We start from the raw sequence: 22,704 nt of genomic DNA, 5'->3' as shown, positions 1-22,704 counted from the left end.
AAGTCTAAGTGTTGAATCTGGTATCTTCTGGATGTTGTATGGTCCGGCAGAGTGCGTTGCAGCAACTGGATTTGAATGTCCTCTCTAGCTTCCAGTGGCTCTTTTTATGTCTTTTGAAAGTGGGTGTGTGTGCAGCATCACTAGCCAGCCCCTCTTTCAACTGTCCATTGGTCAAGCTTTCCGCACTGCTTTGATTGGGGGAAGGAAATGTGTGTCATGGTGATGCTGTAGGTTTTATGGGTCAGAGGATCCTCCCCTGGTCAGTTTGCCCACAAATCTATATTTGACCTAAAGACATATTTCATAGATACAGAGTGGTTTGAAATTACATGCACCCATCGCGTATCACATGAGGTATACTCTGTTCAAACTCTGATGTTTTTAAGAGCTTGCATTCAGAAACGGCAACATTTTGCGTTTTTTAACTGGTTTTGCAATATTGGTTTTTCATTAAAAATTATACACATATAAGGCCTGTCCTTACATACTCCAGTAAATTCCCATGTCTCTAGCTTAAACACAGAGTCTGTAGTATCCATAAATAGCAGGGTTTTGCCCCAGAACATCACACAAATTCCCAACGCGTCTTAAAACGTGCAGAGAAAATTCACAAGAATTATGGTATCATTTAAATAATTTTGACAAGTCCGCACTGTGAGTTATACATCTTTCTTAGAATCATATTCTGGCCAACAGGGGTGTGTCTTTTCAGGTCACATGGCGTAGAAACCAGTTTATCCAGTTTCTGCCAAGCTCAGAGACCCTGCCCCTCCCAGCTTCTGCCAAGAGGAAGCTATTTTACGGTCCCCCTAATAAACCATCTGCCTGGGCCCTGGAAGGCCCATTGTTCAAGAGGAAGCCATTTATGGCCTCCCCCCAATAAACCCTCTGTCTGGGTCCCTTGTTTAGTCTCTAGCAGTCCCTTGGTAATTCAATCAGAGAGGGGTAACCTCCCCTCAGAAGGCAGCCAGGCCTGAGAACTGCTGTGGATCCAGTTTCACTCCAATTGGGGGGAAGTTGACGGGCAGAATCCAGTTCCTTAAGCCAGGCCCCAGCTAATGTCACTTTTAGTTACCCAGTTTTCTGCATTAAAATAAAACTAACAATTTTTACATATGCAGCTAGAATGCTGATTCTAAGTTCAAAACTATGACATTTTAACAGTGACAAACTATGTGGCAGTCACAAGTCTGTCCCTCAGTTTATTTACACATTTCGATTTTTGGTAATTTTAAATCCAGTTTCAGTTTAGGCCGCTGCAGACCTGCAGGGCTCAGCCAGTCTTGTTATAAACCTTCAAGTCACTTCAGAATCTAACTTTACATTGTATCCACCTCTCAGTAAGTCTTTCTTTGGCCTGCTTTGGGTTCATTTATTCAGTTTTACACAAAAGTCTGGTGGTTTTAAAACACCGGCTTTCTGATAGTGGTGAGTACTGGTAATGCAACCATTTTTGGGATTTAAGAAAATTAATTCCCCACAGTTCTAGGTTGCTTTTGGCAATCAGCATTGCCATTCGCAATGGTTTCAGGCTACTGTGTGGGTAGTCCAATGGTGGTTTTAGGCAGTGCCCTTCTGTGCCCATAACATCGGCAAAAATGGGTGGCAGCCTATTCTTCATGCATTTCCCTGGGCATTTTCTGGGAAGCTCTGGCCATCATGATGTTTTCAATGCCAGTAATGCACAGGTTTTCTCTTTTTTTTGGTAGGGCTCGGATGCATGGGTAAAAACATCCCACAGGATCTTGCACTCTCGGCAGTCTATGGGACATTGTGTTCCAATGTGTCCAGGGGGAGGATATTGAAAAAGCACCTAAGCATTGCTGGTAATGATACTTTATGCGTCACCATGGTTTTTTCAATATAAAAAATATTATGCCATCGAATTCATGGGTTGAGTGCGTTTCTCTTAAATCGAGTAGATAAAAACTCGACCTACAGGTCTCTCCATTTTCGAGGACTGTAATAGTATTACAGTTATTTTCCGCAGATTCATATGACAATGCATTACTTACCGTAAAAGCATTTCTGATGGTTGTATCTGCTTAGATACACATGCTGTGCATAGGTCCGACATCCAGTGGTCACTGCGGAGTATTGCATTTTGTTTTTCGTAGTCGAAAAGGGGACGTCGACAAGGCGTGTCTGTAACACTATCCCTATAGTGACGTGTGTTGTACCCACAATCCCTCACGCGTCGAGGTCCCTCTGTTTGTATTTTTCTGCCCTGAGGGAGCCTTCTAGACGTGAGTGAGTACAGAAAAGAGAGAAATATAGAAAGATGTCTATGTTCCTTCCATCCGAGCGGGGAGGAAGGGTGGGCGCATGTGAATCTAAGCAGATACAACCATCAGAAATGCTTTTACGGTAAGTAATGCATTGTCTTCTGAGGTTTGTTAATCTGCTTAGAATCACATGCTGTGCATAGACTAGCGAGCAGTACCCGGAGTTGGCGGTGGGTTATGAGAAGGAACAGTAGAGAAAAGATGTCTTAATACTGCCTGTCCCACCTGGGAGTCAGATCTAGAGTGTGCATCTAGACAGTAGTGTTTTGTAAAGGTGTGCACAGAACTCCAGGTAGCCGCTTTGCAGATGGACTCAAGGGGAACATTTGCAATGAATGCTATGGACGCCCCCGTGCCTCGAGTAGAATGTGCTCTTGGCCTAAAGGGCAGTTCTCTCTTAGCAAGAGTATAGCAGAGAGTGATGCATTGGACAATCCATCTAGAAATAGTGGACTTTGAAACTGCATCCCCTTCTCTTCCTGCTGCCACCGAGACGAAGAACTGATTAGTCTTCCTCAGTGGTCTGGTTCTTTCCATGTAGAACATGACCGCTCTGCGCACATCTAGTGTGTGCAGAGTCCTTTCTTCCAAGTTGGAAGGATTTTGAAAGAACGCTGGTAGTTCTATAGACTGGTTTACATGGAATTTTGAGATGAATTTTGGAGAAAACCTTGGGTGAGTGCGTAGAACCACTTTATCTTTGTGAACTGTAACGAAGGGGTCTAGAACAGAAAGAGCCTGTAGTTCACTTACTCTCCTGATGGATGGGATAGCTATTAGAAAAGCAGTCTTAAGAGTGAGGTCTTTAAGAGTTGCTTTGTGCATGGGTTCAAAAGGTGATCCCATGAGTTTTGTAAGTACCACGTTAAGGTCCCATCCGGGAGCTGGATTAGCTATCGGGGGGTGTATTCTCTTTACTCCCTCCATGAAGGCCTTTATAACAGGGATCTTCCACCGCGACACTTTGAGTTGGGAAGTGGTGTATGTAGAAAGTGCCGCTAGGTGGACTTTAATGGAATTGAACACTAGACCTAAATCCAATAAATGGGTCAGGTATAGAACAATATGTGTGGGAGAGCAGTCAATTGGGTTGATGCTCTTTCCTCTGCACCAGATGACAAATCTCTTCCATTGCTAGAATAGCAGTGGCGAGTGTTAGGTTTTCTGGCTTCCCTGAGGATGTCCATGCATCTCTGCGGGAGCTGTAGGTGTCCAAATTCTACGACCTCAGGAGCCAGGCTGCTAAGTTCATGTTCTGGGGGCATGGATGCAGCGTCCTGCCCCTGTCTTGTGACAGCATGTTGTACGGGCAGGGGAGTTTCACTGGGGGAGATAGAGACATCTCCATCAAGTGAGCGAACCATGGCTGTCGGGCCCACATTGGGGCCACCAGTATCATGGTTACTTGTTCCTGGTGCATCTTGTGCACCACCTTGTTGAGAAGGGGAGTCTGGGGGAAAAGCGTAAACAAATTTCCCTGACCATCGAATCGACAGACCGTTCCCCTTGGATTGGTTTTGGGGGTACCTGGAGGCGTAGCTTTGGCATTGTGAGTTCTCCAGGGTTGCGAACAGGTCTATTTCTGGGAATCCCCATTGCATGAAGACGTCGAAGACGATGTCTTCGTGCAGTCGCCATTCGTACTCTTCGGGCAGGGGGAAATCTCTGCTGAGTTTGTCTTCCAGCAGATTGAGTTCCCCTGGTACATGTTGTGACAGGAGGAACATATTCTGTTTGAGAGCCCACTTCCATATGTTTTGGGCCAGTTTGGACAGACCTGGAGAGTGGGTTCCCCCCTGCTTGTTGATGTAATACATGGCTGTGGTGCTGTCTGTAAGGACCATCACTGTCCTGCCTTGTAGGTGTTCCTGGAAGGCTTTTAGCGCCTTGAACACAGCTAGTAGCTCCAGAAGATTGATGTGTTTGGATGCTACGCTCGGAGTCCACTCTCCGTGAGCAGTCTGATGGGATAGGTGAGCCCCCCATCCTGTGAGGGATGCGTTTGTGGTTAGAGTGGCTTCCGCCGCGGGTGTGGCAAAGGGTTTCCCTTTTTCTAGGTTTTCTTTTGTCCACCACCGTAGCGAGAGAACTAAGGCCTGCGAGACCACTACTAGATCGTCCCATAGTCCGCTGGCCTGACACCACTGGCTGTTGAGCCACTCTTGCATAGGGCGCATGCACAGGCGCGCGTGAGGTATCAAATAAATACACAACGCCATCATGCCTAGCAAGCGCATTGCTTTGCGTACCGTCACCTCTCGACCGGACACATATTGAGGGATCTGAAACAGCATGTTTTGAACCCACTCTTTGGAGGGGAAGACGAGGCCGTCCTTTGTTTGAATTAGAGCCCCTAGGAATTGTTTGATTTGGCTGGGGTCTAGGCTGGACTTCTTTTCGTTGATGGAGAAGCCCAACTGGAACAAAAGGTCTACAGTCTTTTGGGTATTGGAGAAGCATGTTTCGTAAGAATCCCCTGTTATGAGCCAGTCGTCGAGGTAAGGGTAAACTGGGATGGACAACCTGCGCAGGTGGGCCGCTGCCACTGCCAGTACCTTCGTGAATACCCTCGGTGCTGATGCTATGCCGAAGGCTAGCACTCTGAACTGGTAGTGTTTGCCCTCTATCATGAACCAGAGGTATTTTCTGTGCGCTGGCAACATTAAAATATGAAAGTATGCATCTTTCATGTCCAATGTTGTCATGTAATCTCCCTGTGATAGCAGTGGGATCACTTCCTGTAGGGTCACCATACGAAACTTTTGGGGTTTGATAAACTTGTTCGCTGGGCGCAGATCTAATACAGGGCGCATGGTTAGATCCTTTTTGGGTACAAGGAAGTACACTGAATAAATACCTTCCGTTACCTGAGATAGAGGCACGACCTCTATGGCTCCCTTTTCCAGCAGTTGCTGTACTTCTTGTAGAAGGATGGCAAGATGTTCCGGTGACATGCGTCGTCCCCTCGGGGGTTTGTATGTTGGGGAACTGTTGAATTCGATGCAGTATCCGTGGGCTACGGTGGAAAGTACCCAGCAGTCTGACGTTATACCCTCCCCTGCTGGAAGAAAGGATGTTATCCGGCCCCCGACCGGTGTTGCATGGGAGGGGACGCGAATCTTCGCGTCACTTGGTGTTGTTAGGGGCTTGGGAACCTCTGGGGGTGGACCCTCGCCCTCTTCCTTTGCCCCGACGCTGTCCTCTTTGACTGTACTGGCCACTACTGGTCTGGAAATTGGTGGCAGGGTACTGTTGCTGCTGGTTTTGTTGTTGGCGTTGGCCACGAAAAAAGCGTTTATTGCCATATCCGCGCCTGGTAGCGGGCTTAGAGATTTGGTCAAGAGTTTTGATTGTATCAAACTCTTTTTTAGCCATCTCCAGAGCCTCATCCACCGCCTTCCCGAAGAGGTTGGAGTCTTCAACAGGTTTATTTATTAAAGACGCCTGTGTCTCCGGTTTGAACCCTGAGTTGCGCAGCCATACGTGTCGTTTTAGGACTATTCCCTGAACGAGGGAACGTCCTGCAGTTTCTGCCGCATCCAGAGAGCTCTTCACAAAACTCTGGTTGACCTGGGTTCCTTCGCCAATAGTTGAAAGCAGGCGTGTACGTAATGGTTCCGGCGCTTCTTCAGCGTCTTTGCGCAGTTTGGCCCACTGCGCGTCCGCATAGCTAGCGAGCAAAGAATTGTTGTTGGCAATTCTTGCCGAAAAGGCGGCCGAGGATGTAATTCTTTTAGCAAGGGCATATAACCGCTTGCCCTCCTTGTCAGGTGGTGCCTCACTGGTGGAAAGTGGTACCCCTGCCCTCTTTCTTGTGTTGGTTACTACCAGGGAATCCGGAATGGAATGTCCCCTGATGTACAGCGGGTCTGAGGGTGAAGGAGTGAAAAGTTTTTCAATTCTAGGATTGACCCCTCTGATTAGTGCGGGTGTGGACAGCGAAGGGATGATTCTTCTCCTCACCGAAGCGAGGAGGGGAATTGTCTGACTGACCGGGGGTTTCTCCTTAATTACCCTTTCTACAAAGTCTAATTCAGGAGAGAGATCCCCAGTGTCTAGTTCGAAGTGTGCTGCTGCTCTGCGCAACAGGGCATTTAATATGGGTTGATCGTCAATGGGAGACGTGTTTCTAACCGGTGAAATGTCAGGAGGATTTAGATTCAGGACATCAGTGTCGGAATATATTGATGGTGATTGCCAGGGGTGAGAAGGTCCTTCTTCTGGATTTTCTCCGAAGCCTTCTCCTACAGAGTCTGGGCTGTCCTCCAGACCTTCCTCCTGGTTCCTTCCGTCTTCCTCGTCCATAAAATCATCCTCTTCCTCAAAATAAAGTTCTTCCCCAGTGAGGTCATACACACTGTGGATGTCTGAGGCTGTGTCCTGGTGGGGATTGACTAATCTTGGAATTTTGGCCCTGGGGTCCTCCTGAGGCCCTTCTCTTATTCTCTTTGGAGTGGGAGGGTTTTGGGCATTCATAAACCTCTCCATCCTTTCCATGCAGAGATGGAGCCTTTCCATGGTTTCATGGGGTACCCCTGAGCGGTCTAGCGGGGGAAAATTGGTGTCTTGTAGCTGAACACGGCTCGACCTCTCCCATAACGTCGAGGAAAGTGTCCCGTCGCCTTCCGAAAAGCCTTCAGGTGTGTCTTTCAACCTTTGCGTAGCGCTCGACGTGTTTTTCGGCGTACGCTTTTGGCGTCGGCTACCACGATCCTCGCCAAGCTCTCAGCGACTCGTTTGTCAGCGGGGAGCTGTGGTTTCGACGTTATGGGTGTCGAACGCTCTACGGCGGCATGCGCTTTCTGTTGATGCGCTCCGGCCAATGATTTGGGGGCGGCGCCCTTATTTGCCGAAAGCCCAGTCGCTGGTCGCGGCTGCGGTTGCGAGAGGGGCTTCGAACCCGAACGGTCCGAGGAGGCCGCCGGTGAAACCTGCGTCTCCTTGGGCGCTGATGCTAGGAGCCATGGGTTGTGTGCTTATGTGTGGTCTTGTGTGCGTCAGTGTCGCCGGGGTGTTCATCCCCATAAGCAGGGCGTGAGCCGAGCCCGTCGGGGCCGGGGACAGACGACGAAGCGCGTGTGCGCTCTCTAGGGGGGTTTACGACTTCCGTAACGGAGGTCGTGGTATCACGTTCCTCGTCACTGTCGGAGGTAGCGACGGTGGGTGGAGCGTCGGCCTTCGACATAGCGTAGGCCGCCCACCTTTTGACCCTACGGTCTTTTAGAGTCTTCGGCTTAAGAAGCCGACAAGCCGTGCAACCTTCCTCCTTGTGATCGAGGGGCAAGCAGCGGTTACACCGTGAATGCTTGTCCTTCCAAGTAAACTTGCCCTTGCAAAGCGGGCAAAACCTAAAGGGTATCCTCTCCATAGCTGAGGCAACAAAACGTGATAACCACCCCGAGGGAAAGGAAGGGGAAAAGGAAAGGCATTCTCAGAAAAGAATTAGAGATGTCCCACGACCCCCACTCTCCCTACTGTATTTGGCTTGCGAGGCCAGGCCACGTGTTCGGCAACGCTGAAGGATCTCCTCCGCTCGTCCCCTCCGTCGAAGATCTTGCTCGGCGGAGAAGCTTCACAACAGCGTCGAGGGGAGGATCGATATGTTCTATATTAATATAGGAAAACGACCAAAGGTCGAGGAGATGAAATCTGCAATGTCTCTCGAGGAGCTCCGCGTAAAGGCGACCAGTATCTGGGCGGAAAAAAACAATCTGAGGGACCTCGACGCGTGAGGGATTGTGGGTACAACACACGTCACTATAGGGATAGTGTTACAGACACGCCTTGTCAACGTCCCCTTTTCGACTACGAAAAACAAAATGCAATACTCCGCAGTGACCACTGGATGTCGGACCAATGCACAGCATGTGATTCTAAGCAGATTAACAAACATCAAAAATAAAGTTTATTGTTGAATTCCTTTAACTTCTAATTACTACAATAATAGCTATTGATAACCACGGACCACCAGCATTGCCAGCTATGAGAAGCAGCCATCTTTCACCCTAGGACTGATGTGTCATATCCCCTCCTTGCTTATCCCATTCCCTGCCTCCAGCCATGATCACTCCTTGAATAGCCTACCCACCACTTATGTGTAAGATTGCCATATATAGTTATATCTTTGAAAGCATTCCCTTAACCCCCTATTTTACAGTGAGCATTAACCTTTAACACTAGAAAGCCCCTGTTGCCAATGCTACGTCTTACACTAACACTAGGCAATCTCCGTACTCTTTAATAGACAGAACCCTCCCACACTACCATTCTGCAAATTCCTGTTAGAGAAGAGAGGCGAGATAAATTCCAACGAAAAATTAGTTCATTTACTAGTTACTTATTTAATTTTGACTCATTGACATGCCAAGTCACAGGATTTAATACTCAACACTCCAACACCCACAGGCACAGCTTTCTGAATGTAAATACTGTATTGTAAACAATACTTTCCTTATGCCCCCTCTCGCTCCCTCTGTTCACCTTCCCTGCTCTTGGTCCAAGTCCCTTGTGTTCACCGATCGATATCTGGAGGGCGTGCCTTCTCGGTGGTGGTGGCCAGGCCATGCTACACTTGCCCGCTGGTCCTGCGTGCTACATAGGACCATCTCACGTTCCACCGAGCATTGAAGACTTTGCTTTTTTAGTACGCGTTTCCCTCTTTTTTTTTGCCTCTTCGGATCTTTCCCAGTCCTCTTACAAGTAGCGCCATGATACCCTCGATGGTGTAGGTGCACTTTAGAAATGATTAAATAAATTAATACATTTTGAGAAATAATAATGAACTTCCAACATATACTGGTAGGGAGCATTCTCCAGAACCCTGTAGCGAAGAATGTTGAATCATCTAACCTAAAGACAAGACAGGGATTCCAACCAATAAAAAGGACCAAACTCTCTATAGTGGTAGCTATTGCAGGGAAGTCGACTTAACGCAAAGGAGAAGGCAGGCAGGTAGTTAGTGAAGTACAGTTTTCCCCAATAGAATCCACTGCACTGGTATACTAAAAATATACACTTCAGTATAGCATCACACACAGACAGGATATCTATAAGGGTAAATACGTACGTTGGGTTGAGTTCAACACATTAGGGCACATTGCATGTATACAAACAGTAAAGAGCCATAGACGAACCCTGCCTACTGCTGCGCTAAATTTATGCCCATTAGCTAGTGATGGGAACACTACATTTAAGGCAAATGGTGAGAGAAAATGGGAGTCATAATCAGGACACAAAATGTCATACATGAATCGTCACAGTAATCCCCCACACCTCTAGCGCATAGCAGCTTTAATGATCCAAATGTACACTACATATACCACCTAGAGGGAGTAAATGTGGTTATCACTTAGCTTACAATGCCCAGAGGGACACTGAAAGTTAGGATACACTTAGTCAGACGTACAATACCAGACCCATAAGGTCTCATTACACTCCTAGAATTTCAGTCAAGCAAAACCAAAGGTTAGCTAGAGTAACAGCACATTTCTTTAAACAGGACTGCAAAGCAGAGATTTCAAAATACATAGTAAGTTATGAGTATAGGATGCAATTGCAGATTCTTGAAGAAACCCCAGGGTCCTAAGGGGCCCCAGAAAAAATGTCAAAGTTTAAGTAACTGCCCTCAAAAGCAAATTAGTGGAGATACCAAAGTTGGTAAATTCCCAATAGGAATATATTTGAAAAATGTAATAGTCACATGCGCGGTTATGGGGAATAGTCAGGTAAGGGTCTAGTTGAAAAAAAGGGGGCTAGGATCAGCTTTGCCAACCATATGGTGAAATAGTAAATCAAATAATGGTATGTGCTGTCCACAGTACTTAACCCTTTGTATGAGTAGAGAATATATAGCAGACATGCTACTGCAGAAAACACCACGCGCGCCATCGAAAAGAAAATTATTTTCTGAACATGAATCAAAAAGATTTTATGGAGCTTATTTGCAGGTAGTTGAATCAGTAAACTTGTAATCACAATTTGAATATAATTGAAAAGAATCATTGAGAGCTTCATCTGAGCCGATTACATGCAATCACCACAACTGATTTCAAGCTAGACAAGATATTAGTGATTCAAAACAAACAAAAATTATAAAAACAATAATTTTGTATTTATTTTGGGGGTTTTCTCTTTTTTCTTCCTCTGTTGTAATATTGTTAGCAGCACTTGTGAACATTAATTTGTCTATACCATCTCCTAAATCAATACGTTTTTCTCCACATCATTTTCTTCTCAATTCATGTGGCTTTATTGTAAAAAAAAAAAAAAAAAAAAATTATATATATATATATATATATATATATCTATCTATCTTTGGTACCACCATCTGCTTTTTTAGGATTGTTTGCCATTTTTGTGTTTGTTATAAATTAATATCTTTTTTAACATGAAAGTAATTGTGATAATTTTGTGTGATCAGCCCTGATGAAAATCTTTCCGACTGAAACATGTGTAGGTTTAGGATATATTTCAATGTATTATGTAGACGGACACTCCGGTGGAGGTAAAGCTTTTATTAATAGAACTTAAGTGCATGGGTAGAGAGGCTCGCAGCTGGTACAACCCTCTCCTGCCATCTCCTGCTTCAACTGACCACTTTCCTAAACAAACAATCCACGAACATTCCTGAGCTACAGTCTCATTCCAGAATGGAATGTAGACAGATGCTAACGATCATGTGCAGCGTGGTGGGAATACAAATATAACACCTCCCCTCCTACATACACACTCACACCAGCACACGTGGTGGGCAGCCTCCAGGCTACTCTGCCCTTATTCCACACCCTTTCATCTTCCAATTCCACTGCATCATCCATCACCCTCCTGACAACTTCCGGCCTGTGCAATTGCCTCTGACCCTTCAGCACTATGCCTGGTCTTTAACTTACACATAACCACCTTCCTCCACATCCGTTCTACGGACGTACTGAAAACGATCAAACCTTTCCTTTATCCTTTCACCTCTTTCTGCCATTGTAGGATATCTTAATCCCACTCCACAAAGCATGCACTATACAGCCAAGGCGGACTCACAATGGTGTGAGGTTTCCTCCTCCTTAACACCTCAAACAACACCATACCAGTGGTGGCATGCAGTGCTAACCTGTATGGCGCACACACAATCTTTTCAAGGGTATCTTCCTAGCAGATTCCTGCCTCTCGAGAAATTCCGTGACCCTGCATGAGAGTACGGTTGAAACATTTAACCACCCCATTAGTGTCTGGGTGATAAAAAGCAGTCTTGTGATGGACGACTCCAATCCTGTGTAGAAATACTTCCATAATCCTAGATGTCAACTGAACACTCTTGTCCATGAGCATTTTCTTGGAGAGCCCCTCCCTCTGGAATACCCTATCAAGAAACTTAACCACAGCCTTTGAATCCGCCTCCAGAACCGTTACCCAGAATGTCTAGGGCAACATATTCCCATGGCATTCTGGGTAACTCAAGTGGCCTAAGCGGTTGAGTGTCGTGTTCAAGTGCCCCAACAGCTTCTTGACATACGCTACACCCTTTCACCACCTCTGCATCCAACCCCAGCCTCCAGTAACCCCTTCAAAGCATCTCCCTTATGACAAGTTTGCAACAACCTCTGTGACACCAATGGCTGGCACCAGACATCCCACTTTGTAAAGCGACTCCCCCTCCAGACTAAGTTCATCCCTAACCTTATGGAACAAAATAAGCCCATCATTGCTCATCCATCCCCTCAAATTCTCACAGACACGCTTTTACCCTATGTAAGGAAGGCATGGTATCAAACATTGAAGAAAGACACAAGTGATCACAGTTCAAGGGTGTTTATTGAACTTCAGTGGGTTGGTTGAAAGCCTATTGATCCCTAAATCTAAGGATGGGAACAAGCTATATATCAAATAATAATAAATCAGTCCTGGTGGAGTCTGTCAAAATAAAAGGGCCTATACTAATACACCTATTACCAATCCTTACTTCTAAATACAAATGGTGTGGGACAACAATGTATGTAAAAAGAAAAGTGTTCAAGAAATGATATGTCAAGATAGTTGAGCAGTGGCTTCCCTTCCCCACGTTTTCAGCACGGGGCAAGGTGGGACGCTTGAGCTTCGCAGACACTCTGGCTTCTCTGCCATGAGGATACAGTTCAAAACATAGGTGTCAGGGCCTTCTGACAGTGTCTTTCCCAATAACAGTCTCTTATTGCAAAGGGCCTGTCGTAACAAACACTTACCAAAGTTCCTTTCTTATCAGCAATTTCACATTCACAAGTTCTCGAGTCCACTGTTCACCACGAGTCTTCCTCCTTCAGGCTCGGACCCCCTTTTAACACAATTTTCACAGTTGGTCTCCCTCGATTGGGCTCAGACAACGGATATCCCTCGTTCGGGCTCGGACCATGTAATCTCACTTTCTAAGCTTCCCTCTTTGTATCAAAAATCGAAAACTTTCGATTGTGCGATGATTTAGCTTAAACCATCGCAGGACCGTTTTGATTCACTTCATTTATCATATTACATCTTTTACTTTCGCGTCTGCCACTTCTTGGCTGGATACCTCACAGAGACTTTCGATTGAGCACACTTGCTCAAGTTAAAGTTCAAACATCCATCATCAATTAAGCTTTCCTGGCGTCTCATCACACGTTACCAATCTTCGTTCTTGCGCTCTTTATACAACGTTGCCGCTTGCAACCTTGACTTCAACACAGATCAGTCTTGCATCTGTCTCCTCAACTTACCGGCTGTGTTGAGATCAACACAGCCGGTAATCTGCTTTGATCTTGGAGCCAAGGACGGTACCACAGTGGCTGCTGCTCCTCCCCGACTCGGTCAGCCCTGCAGGAGGGCTTTGGGTATCTCCGACGCACAATGCAGGATTCTTCAGTCTGTTTTACTGGCCTTATGCTTTTTAATCTGAATGATTCTTGAAAGCAATAGTTTCTCCCTGGAAAGGTCAAGGGTATCTCCCTCCTTGCGCACCCCTCTTAATTTGCTGTTTTCTTTCCTCGTTCAGCTGCCGTACTGTTCCTTTGTGTGCTTTGCCTCGCTCAGAGTGTGCGCTCGTGCTCCGTGTGGGGAAGCTTAATGTAAGTCTGGTGTGTTGCCTGACCATAGTAGTGGGACATGTCAGGTACAATGCTCTGGTGTGAGTCTGTTTTCTCCCAGAGCGGGCTGTCCATGTAAAGTGTTTGCGAAAGGAAAGGGGTGGTGGGTAAAGTTCCTAAATATCCTACCGGGTAGGATGGGGTAAAGGTGTTACAGGGAGGGGGATACCGTGTCTCGCCATCAGGTGTCCCACTCTCACTCCCCGTAGACCCCTCACCCAGGTGATCCTCCCGACATCCCCCACCCGCCCATCCTTTATTTCAACTGTACAGGAGCTGCATAGGGTGAGATAAGGAATACACTTTAGTATATAGAACAATGGGATACAATCATTCATTACACAGAAAATGAAAGCGGAATACCACTTCCTTGACGGCACTCTTCCTCAATCACAAAATCACCCAGATACGTCAAAAAGGATCTCCATTAAACATCCTTTATTTGGCAAGTACAGTGGACATGTTGCTCAGCAGAGAACAAAAACAACTACGCGTTTCACACTTGCAGGCTTCGTCTGGTCATATATATATGATTACCCGAGATCTGCTAAAAAAAACACCTTGTAACCTTTAACCTAGAGGTGTATGTAACAGTAACAAGTCTTATGAAAGGACAATAACAACAGGAAAGGGAGCTAAATACCTAGAGGGGAAACAAAGAGTAACAAAGAGTAACACACAAACTAGACGCTTGTGGGAATCTATAACAGCCCTTGGCTGGAAAAGACCGCAGCAACAACAGTGTATAGAGGGACTGAACCCTCTTTATACTAATGTAGAAGTGCAAGAGGCTCCCGTGAATACTGGGGAGGTGCACAACCCATGGTTTAGAAAAAAGGACCCTACCACATGGTCGCGCACTATGCAGCGTCCATCCTTCAGGATGGAGGATTCAAAACCTCTGTGTTTGCGGCCCCGTCTGGTTGATGTGGCCACACCAATTCTCCACGGGAGCCGATGGACTCCGACGAGGAAAGGTGTAGCGGAGGCCCATATGCAGGCCGGAGTGGACAGTAAGTAGGTCTGGGGGGGTGGAAGGCCCAACACTCTGCATAAGGACAGCACCCAAACTTGAATTGCTGGCATCAGTCATACCATATGCTTCATACTTTGTTTCGAAATTCCACACATTCGGGTCAGTCGCAATTGCCTGACTAATATCATCCAATTCCTTTTGATAAGCCTCACTCCACACAAAGACAACACCTCTCTTGCACAATTCCCCGATACTCTTACACTGGTCGGCAAAGTACCTGACAAACTTAGAGTAATACTCCACCAACCCTAGAAATGACGTGAGCATCTGCCTATCCGAGGGTGCCGCCACATCCAAGATGGCAGCCAACTCCATCTTTGGCTCCAAGCCTCTTGCTCGGAGCAAATAATCTATGGACTTTACGAAAACAACACTGTTGCTTCCTGAGGGTGAGACCGACCCTGGATAGAGCCTATAGAACTCCAGTAAGTCTACAATCCTGTTCCTTTAAGTCCACTCCGATGATTAAAATGTCATCCTTGAAGTACACAACTTCTTTGATGTTCTCTAAAACATTGTGCATATGTACCCTCATGTGTAACAAAGGTGGTGTAATCTCTCAAACCCAAGTGTAGGCTTTCCTCCTGGTAGGCAGAAGCTAAATCTAAAGTGCTAAATACTGTTGCGCCAATAGACATGCTAACTTGCCTCACAATGTTCGGGAGGGGAACCTTGACCACAACCACACACCTGTTCCGGCCTCGAAGATCCACACACAAATGCACCCGTCCATTACTCTTGCACACCGCAAACACAGGCGACACCCACTCTGATGCTTCAACTGTTTCTATTACACCATCCTTTTCCAGTTTTTTTTATTTCGGCAGATACTTCCTCCCTCAGAGCTATGGGGATATTCTGTGGTGACAAAAACCCTTCGAACAACCAAGGACGTCACTAAACACTTCATCAAACCTATCCTTGGGGCTCATACCTCCTTGTTTGGCCATCACTGCGACATGACCCGGCACACTGGGGTCAACAACAATACCCCACAGAATGTTCCTCATACCAGCACAGTAAGCTCCCACCTATCTTAGACACATACACACTGGAACAGCATTCTTTCCTTCTGGATTCCAACTCTGACTGAAAGACACCCAAGATGTCAATTGCCCCATCCCCATACAAACTCGCACCCAGAGCTTTGAGCTCCACACCCTTAAAATCTCATGACCATACCAAACTGTCAATAATTCTGTAGTCCGATCCCGAATCGATCAGCATAGCAACTTCACACCCATTAACCTTTACTGAGGTTTTTCACCCGTCCTTGGTCTGGTCCACTTGACTGACAGACCAACATACAGTTTACACTTCCTCTCGCCCCAAAGTGCCATCATTATCATCTTCCTCATGATGCCAATTGATCTTGTGAATCCCCTTATGTGAGAAGTTCTCGTAACAATGGGCAAAATGCCTGTTCCTTCCACATTTGATACACTTGCTCTCAATCCGGGACAACTTCCCGAGTTGGCGAAATGAAAAGTGCTTTCTGACGAATCGAGGGAATTAGACCCTTCACCCCAAGAGGGAGCCCCTCCTGTGAGGCTAGGGAGTTGAGCCCGCTGTGCAATACCCTCCCTAGGGGTTGAGACAAGTGGCACCTCACCGAGGGGAGTCTGCCTTAGGGGACAAGGCCTTGTGAGGAACTCCCTGATGTACTCCATGTGATGGCCTATATGGAACTATCTAATACACTAAATCATTACACGTTCCATGACTGGGACGTAGATAAAGTGAATGTATCCCACTATCAAAGCAAAAGAGAAGCTGTCCCATTAAATCACAATCTCCAATGGACTGTGGCAAGTACGTTGGAGAGAGGATACGCCAGGGGGGAGAAAGAGAGGAAGGCAGAGACAGACAGGGGATGCCCCCTGTATCTTGAACACCTAAAGGAGGCGGAGCTGAGGTGGACTGCGAAGCCCTCAAAGTTCAAAACTGCATCGAGCTGAAGCAGGACGCGCTGAAAGCCTGGCTTGTCAGAGAAACAGGGATCCGATATGGCTGGACCAGTGAGCTTGCTGGTGGTGTGACCTTGAAACAATCGTGGTGGGCAGGCTGCCACCTAAAGGACGCCAACACCACCATAGAGAGGAAGTACCGAATTACCAGATTACCCGCAGCGGTATAGAGAAGACAAGCAGGATAACGAAATGCCCACGAAGCAGACATTGCAGAAAGCGAACCGAGAAGCAAACCGAAGGAAGGAAGGAAAAGGTCCCAAGTACCTACAGGCACTGGAGACATTCCCCCAGAAGCTCACTGTCTCCAGAGCTCTGGTTTTCTCTAGGCAAGACTATTGCAACAGCCTCTTCCTAAATCTGCCCGCTTCTACTCTCCGCCCTCTGCAACTCATCCAGAACAGGACTGCAAGACTTGTCCTTGGCCTCAATCCCAGGGATTGTATCTCTCCTGGACTTAAATCTCTGCACTGGCTCCCGGTGGCTGCAAGGATTAAGTTCAAAACCCTCTGCATTGTCCACAAGGCCTTGTGGGGCCTCAATACCTTCAACTCTCCCTTCCTAAATATCTTCCTTCTCAAGCTCTTCGCTCCTCCAACTCCCTCCGGGTAAGACGTTTCTCCAAGCAACGAGTTGGGGGTAGATCTCTTTCTTCGGTTGGGGCCTCCCTCTGGAACAGCCTCCCTGCCTCCCTGAAACTTGAGGGGAATCATCTACGGTTCTGAAAGCACCTCAAAACCTTTCTCTTTGCTTCTGCTTTTTCTCCTCCTCTCCCCAGCTGACTTCCTGGCTGATACTGAAACTGCACTGGTTACCTGGCCTCCTTCTGATCTCGCGCCCATGCCCCTTCCACCACCAGTCACACTCCTGCACTGCCCTCCTGGCTGCCCCCACACTTGGGGACTGTTTCTGTATTCCTACAGTCCCTTTACCAGCACTTGACACCTGTTGTCTGCACTTACTCCTGCACTTGCCACCTGCTGGCTGTACTTTTTCCTTGTTATTATCTTATTGTCCCATGTACTGCACTGTCCCCTCTCCCCTCCCTCCTCTACACTTCCCTCCTTCCCCTTCACAAGCACTTGCGTGATCGGAATGACACCTCGCCTAGTAGGATCGCTTGTCTGTCTTCCCTCTGTTCCCCTCCCTTGCCTCGTCGCGTCTTGAAACACTTGAGTATAGGCACGTTACAAATGCCATATCATGTCATACAATACTAAAGGTAACAGGGAGAACAGGAATACCGGGAAGCCAAAAGGAAACCCATTACTGAAGAAACAAAACTTGTCCCAGTAGAAACTACGAAAGTGTGGAAAACAAGTTGATAAAGTAATTAATGTGGTAATGAGAAATACAGAAAGCATCAATAGTGAAAGGAATAGAATTGGAGTGTTGCTGCTTTGGGAAAATGGGGAGGATCACCCAATATCCAAGAGATAGAGCGAGGAACACAATAAAGAGAGGCACTTGGGACTTAGAGCACAGAGAGGTCCCTAAGAAAAACCTTATACAAGAAACACCACTTTGGAAAATAGGAACCATAACCATTTGGACAACAAAAGGACACGCTACAAGTACATTCAGAATCCGATAATGAAGAGAGAAGGATTCTGACAAGAGCCAGGAAGAACCTTAAGAAAGAGGAGAAAAAGATAATCAATCCTCTAAGGGAGTTGAAGGAACTAATACAGAGAATAGCAAAAAACGATTTAAGGATTGTATATTCATCAGATCTCTGGAAAGAAGAGAACGTAAGAGCAAAAGTACAACTACCAGGAGATGGGAGTCATTCGCCTGACTTTAGTTGATTAAAATAGCAGTAGGGTCAGTTAGGTTAGCTTTGGACAGCAGACTGATTCTTTTGCACATTTATTCATGACTGATGAGCACCTTAGTAAAGTAGGAAGGGACCACCCTATAGTGATCAGGAAAGATAGGCCTTCTTTTCACTCTTTAATAAGCACATGGCAAAAATGTCCTTAGAGAGTCCATGCCCTTCTTCTGACTTTCCTCAGCTTCCACACATGCTTCTGCAGCATTGTTTGACCTTAGGGCTGTTGGAACTTTTCCGTCAGCAACCTTCGCTTCTCCTACCAAACTCTTCTTTATAGCATCAGGTCTTTGGTTCCCACTTGACTGTTTCTTTGCAAATCTAGGGGTCGGTTTCTTTGCATCCTTATGCCCGCCTTCTGCAGCACGTGCTTTTTCTGACCCCTGCAAGTCCGTGTTGTCAAGTTTTGTCAAGCTCCTCCACTCATGCTAGCATGTGTTTCATCTTCTTAATAAATTCTAGTACCTCATCCAGGGAAGAATCACCCTTCGTCCAAATTTCTTCACGAATCTTGCTTTCCCAGACATTTAACATTACTTGGTCCCTGTGACGTTCATTGTAGCTTATGCCAAAATTACACTTGTTTGCCAACTCTCTCTGACCAGTCAAGAATTCTTCCACTGATTTGTCCGTTTTTTGTTCCCAGATAAAGTAATATCGCTCCAATATTATGCACAGCTTTTTCTCATAGTGTTTGTTTATCTCCTGAATGATTCGGTCATAGGAATTGAGATTGTCCTGCACCCAGTTCACTTCCTCCCTACATGCTAGATGATGGCTGGAGATCCGGCAAACTCTTTACTATCCTTCAAACCCTAAATAATGCATAAGGATGGCCCTCTGTCTTTCAATGCTAAAGGATGGCCCATGGATAGCAAGCACATAGTCCTTCCAGCAAATGTCCCATTTAATAGAAGGCTCTCCAGTACAGATAGAAATTGTTGGGGTAGACTACCCATTTTCTTACCCACACAGCTTACGCGATACTATTAGGCCTGGAGTAGATATTAAATCCAACCTTTGCGATACTGAATAAAAGGTTGCTGCAATCCCCTACCAGGTAAGCTGTTGCAGCATGCAGCACTCCTCACCATGTCAGAGTCACCTCAGGCATGTAACTGCTCGCAATATCCACGCTCACCTTGAATGTCAACCTTCTCACCCAAGAATGAGACACCTTCAGCAGTCTCGTAGCAGCTTCCTGTCAGTATTTCTATCAAGGGCCCAGCCGCGGCTGCCATGCCCACGGTGCTGGGGGCCTCAATAGACAGCTCATCACCAGTATTATAAAGATACTCCAGTGGAGGTAAAGCTTTTATTAACAGAACAGAAAGCCCCCCAACTGGGACAATCCTCTCCTGCCAATGCCTGCTTCAAATTAACACTTTCCTAAACAAACAGTCCACGAACATTCCTGAGCTACAGTCTAGTTCCGGAATGGAATTCAGACAGATTCTAATTATTTACAATGATGTACAGCATGGGGGGGGGGGAATACAAATATAACACAGTGATTCCTTTTAATTATACTAGCTGTTCCCAGCGTAAAATATGCTGTTCTGGCATATCTTAAATGTAAATATTGGTAGTAATTAATAGGGTCACTTCTGTCCCCGTTCTTAAATATCAGAATTACCACTGATCACATCCAGGAAGGGGGCATAGGTCCCTGTGACTTATTAATGGCCATTGAAAAGGCTAAACGTATCAGATGGAATGAGAGGTATGCACGGTATAAGAACAGTATCTAAGTTCCATCGATCACACAGGCCTCTATGATATGTCTTTGTAGACGTGTAATTGTGAATCTTATTCCATTGCAGAGTCCCCATGATGGCATAAGAATGCGTGGTAGCCAAATTACAACACCTGTTTTCAGTTTTGACTTGTGAGGAGGCATTCATCTTGATGGCATAAAATTGCGTGGTAGCATAATTACAGCACCTACTTTCAGTTTTGGCTTGTGAGGAGGTATTCGTCCTACATCGTTTCGCTCTTTGGAGACTGAAATGTTGAGCTGATAATTAAGTTTTCATTGACACTGGAACCGCCATGCCGTGTGTGAAGAAAAGTGGGTGTGGAAAGAAGTAACTTCTGATTGTTTGCGATAGTGCCAGGTAAAGGTGACCATGTAGAACTGTGCTCATTCTCTTTGTTGAAATTATAGCTGTTGTTGAAGTGGGTGCACTTTGCCATTTGGACAGCAAAGGGCATCCTAATACTGATACATTGCATCAGCGGAGTACAGAAACATTCCTAAGTGTTTCATACATATAGATTCAAATTGTCATCACAAGTCTAACTGATTCAACCACCTGCAACACAACCACTGCAAAAACGTTTTATGTTCAGAGAATTATTTTCGATTTTGTTTGGTGCTAGTCTCTGTTCTACTTCATAAGCACAGAAAAGGAAGCAACCAGCTCCAGGGGACACCGGAGAACACCATATCATCAAGTCCTAGTTCTAGGTGTAAGACTCAGAAGACTTAGGAAGAAAGGCGTATCTGGGCAAATGCAAGTCATGAGAAAACCCTGACCACGGACCGAGAGACACAGCGGGTGAATCCAAAGAATAACACATCAGCGCATTACCCAGGTATAAGTAATTATTGCTGCTAGTTAAGTATAAATCTTTTGCAGGGCAAGTTACAGGATCTCGTAACCCAGGTATATGCCCCCACCCCCGACTAACAATGATCCAGATGACCCAGAAGAAGACTAAACAAGGTAGGAGCTAAACCAACAACAGAAAAGGAACCCAGAAGACATATAAAAAGGAGCAAGCAGAATGCTCGGGGGGCCAAATGGAGCAGTCAGTCTGCAGCAAACGGTAACACGATGAGGCCAACAATGAACGTAACCAGAGACAGCTTAGATGAACAGAGGTGAAGTAGTGGTGTCCCAACATCCTACTGAATAACAGAGGCTTACAACCTCGAGGCAATAAAACCAGTACAAGACGGTGGAGTCCATCCAGCGATGAGAATACCAGAGAATAATGAAGGACCGTCTCGGATGGACGTCCATCATCCAAAAGAAGAAACTGAAGCCAAGTGATAGGACACAGAGCCCAGCTAATTGGGCCATTCCTGGTCCTAAAAATGCAATAGCACAGCTTTGTGGCAAAATCCTCCAGCAACAAAATCCCAGTACATTTGAGGAAGGGTCATCTCCCCTAAATGAACTGATTCACTTATGGGATTGCGATGCCAAATTTAAAATATTATAAAATGGCAAACAGACAAATGTTTTGCTGACCATAAAAAATTGCCAACACGCATGTCCACGCATACACTTTGTGTTCCGGCCCATGTAGGACCAGAGAACAGTCTAAACAAGTGAAACCCCTGGGCTAAGAGTCAGGCATGGTGTCCCTCAACAAAGGTTTGGCCAGGAAAGAGTGAAGACAATAATAATGCCGAAGTCCCTATCCAGGTTGGATCTGAAACTGGTATGACGTTCAGTACATTCATAATTCAATGTTCTATCAGTAGAACTGGAGGCTCCTTGTATTGAGGTCTCTGGACGTGCACGCCATTAGCCCAATAGGGCTTGGATGAATACATCCGTACATTTCAGTTAAAGACTTTTGATACATCTAAGAAACCCAGAGTCATCCATATAAGGATCCTCCAGTTCTACTGATAGAACGGCCAATTATTATTCAACTGAACTTTATATCAGTTTCAGATCCAACCCGGATAGGGACTTTCGCATAATCATAGTCTTCAATCTTTCCTGCCATTCAGGACATACATATTATCTCTTCCATTTGGACCTTATTTCTTGGGCTTGAAAAAGACCCCTTTGGGTCGAAACACATGTTGGCCCTGAGCTGATTCTGAAGCTTAATCAAGACAAAAATACCATTCTATTTGTAAACACACTTAGAATTGAGGTCCTTAATCATATCAACCTGTAATTGATCTTAATGTGATGTAAACATGCACTTTATAATAAGTCAAAGTTTATTTTGTAATTCTTGATACAGGATATAAACATTTTATTGATTATATACATTTTGTGGAGGTATGCACAATTGTGTTAATGCAAACTTGGATATGTCTGCTTTAATGAAATTTTAAAGCAACCAACGTTTCACTGCATCCACATAATCATGGTTGTATTTTGCAAACAACCATAAAAAGTGGACTGGATTCAATACTGACAATGCAAGACAAAATGTAATCTAAGTTAAAGTGCTATAGGGCTGTGCAAATCAGGTACATTCTTGTGCAAACCACAATACATAAAATTAAATTACATAAATACACTCCAGGCAACTAAAATAAGAATCTAATAAGGTAGATGAAAATAAATGCTGACATTAGTGGCCACTAATTCCCTGAAACAGCAGTAATAAATATGTTCATCATTATAATGTAGACAGTTAATGAGGAATACAAATTTAAGAAACAATGTTTTCCAAAAAAGTAAATCTTCATGGAAAAAACATGGGATTCTAAATAATGATTTCAATACTACAAATAATAACTCCA

At 45.5% G+C, this 22,704-nt stretch overlaps 1 protein-coding gene across 1 annotated transcript in view; it reads right to left on the bottom strand.

Moving 5' to 3' along the window:
• The window catches only part of TMEM43 (transmembrane protein 43), a 239,491-nt gene that overhangs the window by 84,826 nt on the left and 131,961 nt on the right, over positions 1–22,704 (bottom strand). The window lies entirely within an intron of this gene.

Source organism: Ambystoma mexicanum, chromosome 2p (genome assembly GCF_040938575.1).
Source record: "Ambystoma mexicanum isolate Mex_15411 chromosome 2p, UKY_AmexF1_1, whole genome shotgun sequence".
NCBI lineage: Eukaryota > Metazoa > Chordata > Amphibia > Caudata > Ambystomatidae > Ambystoma > Ambystoma mexicanum.
Note: the sequence above shows the minus strand (reverse complement) of the source record. Positions and strands in the feature narration are given on the sequence as shown.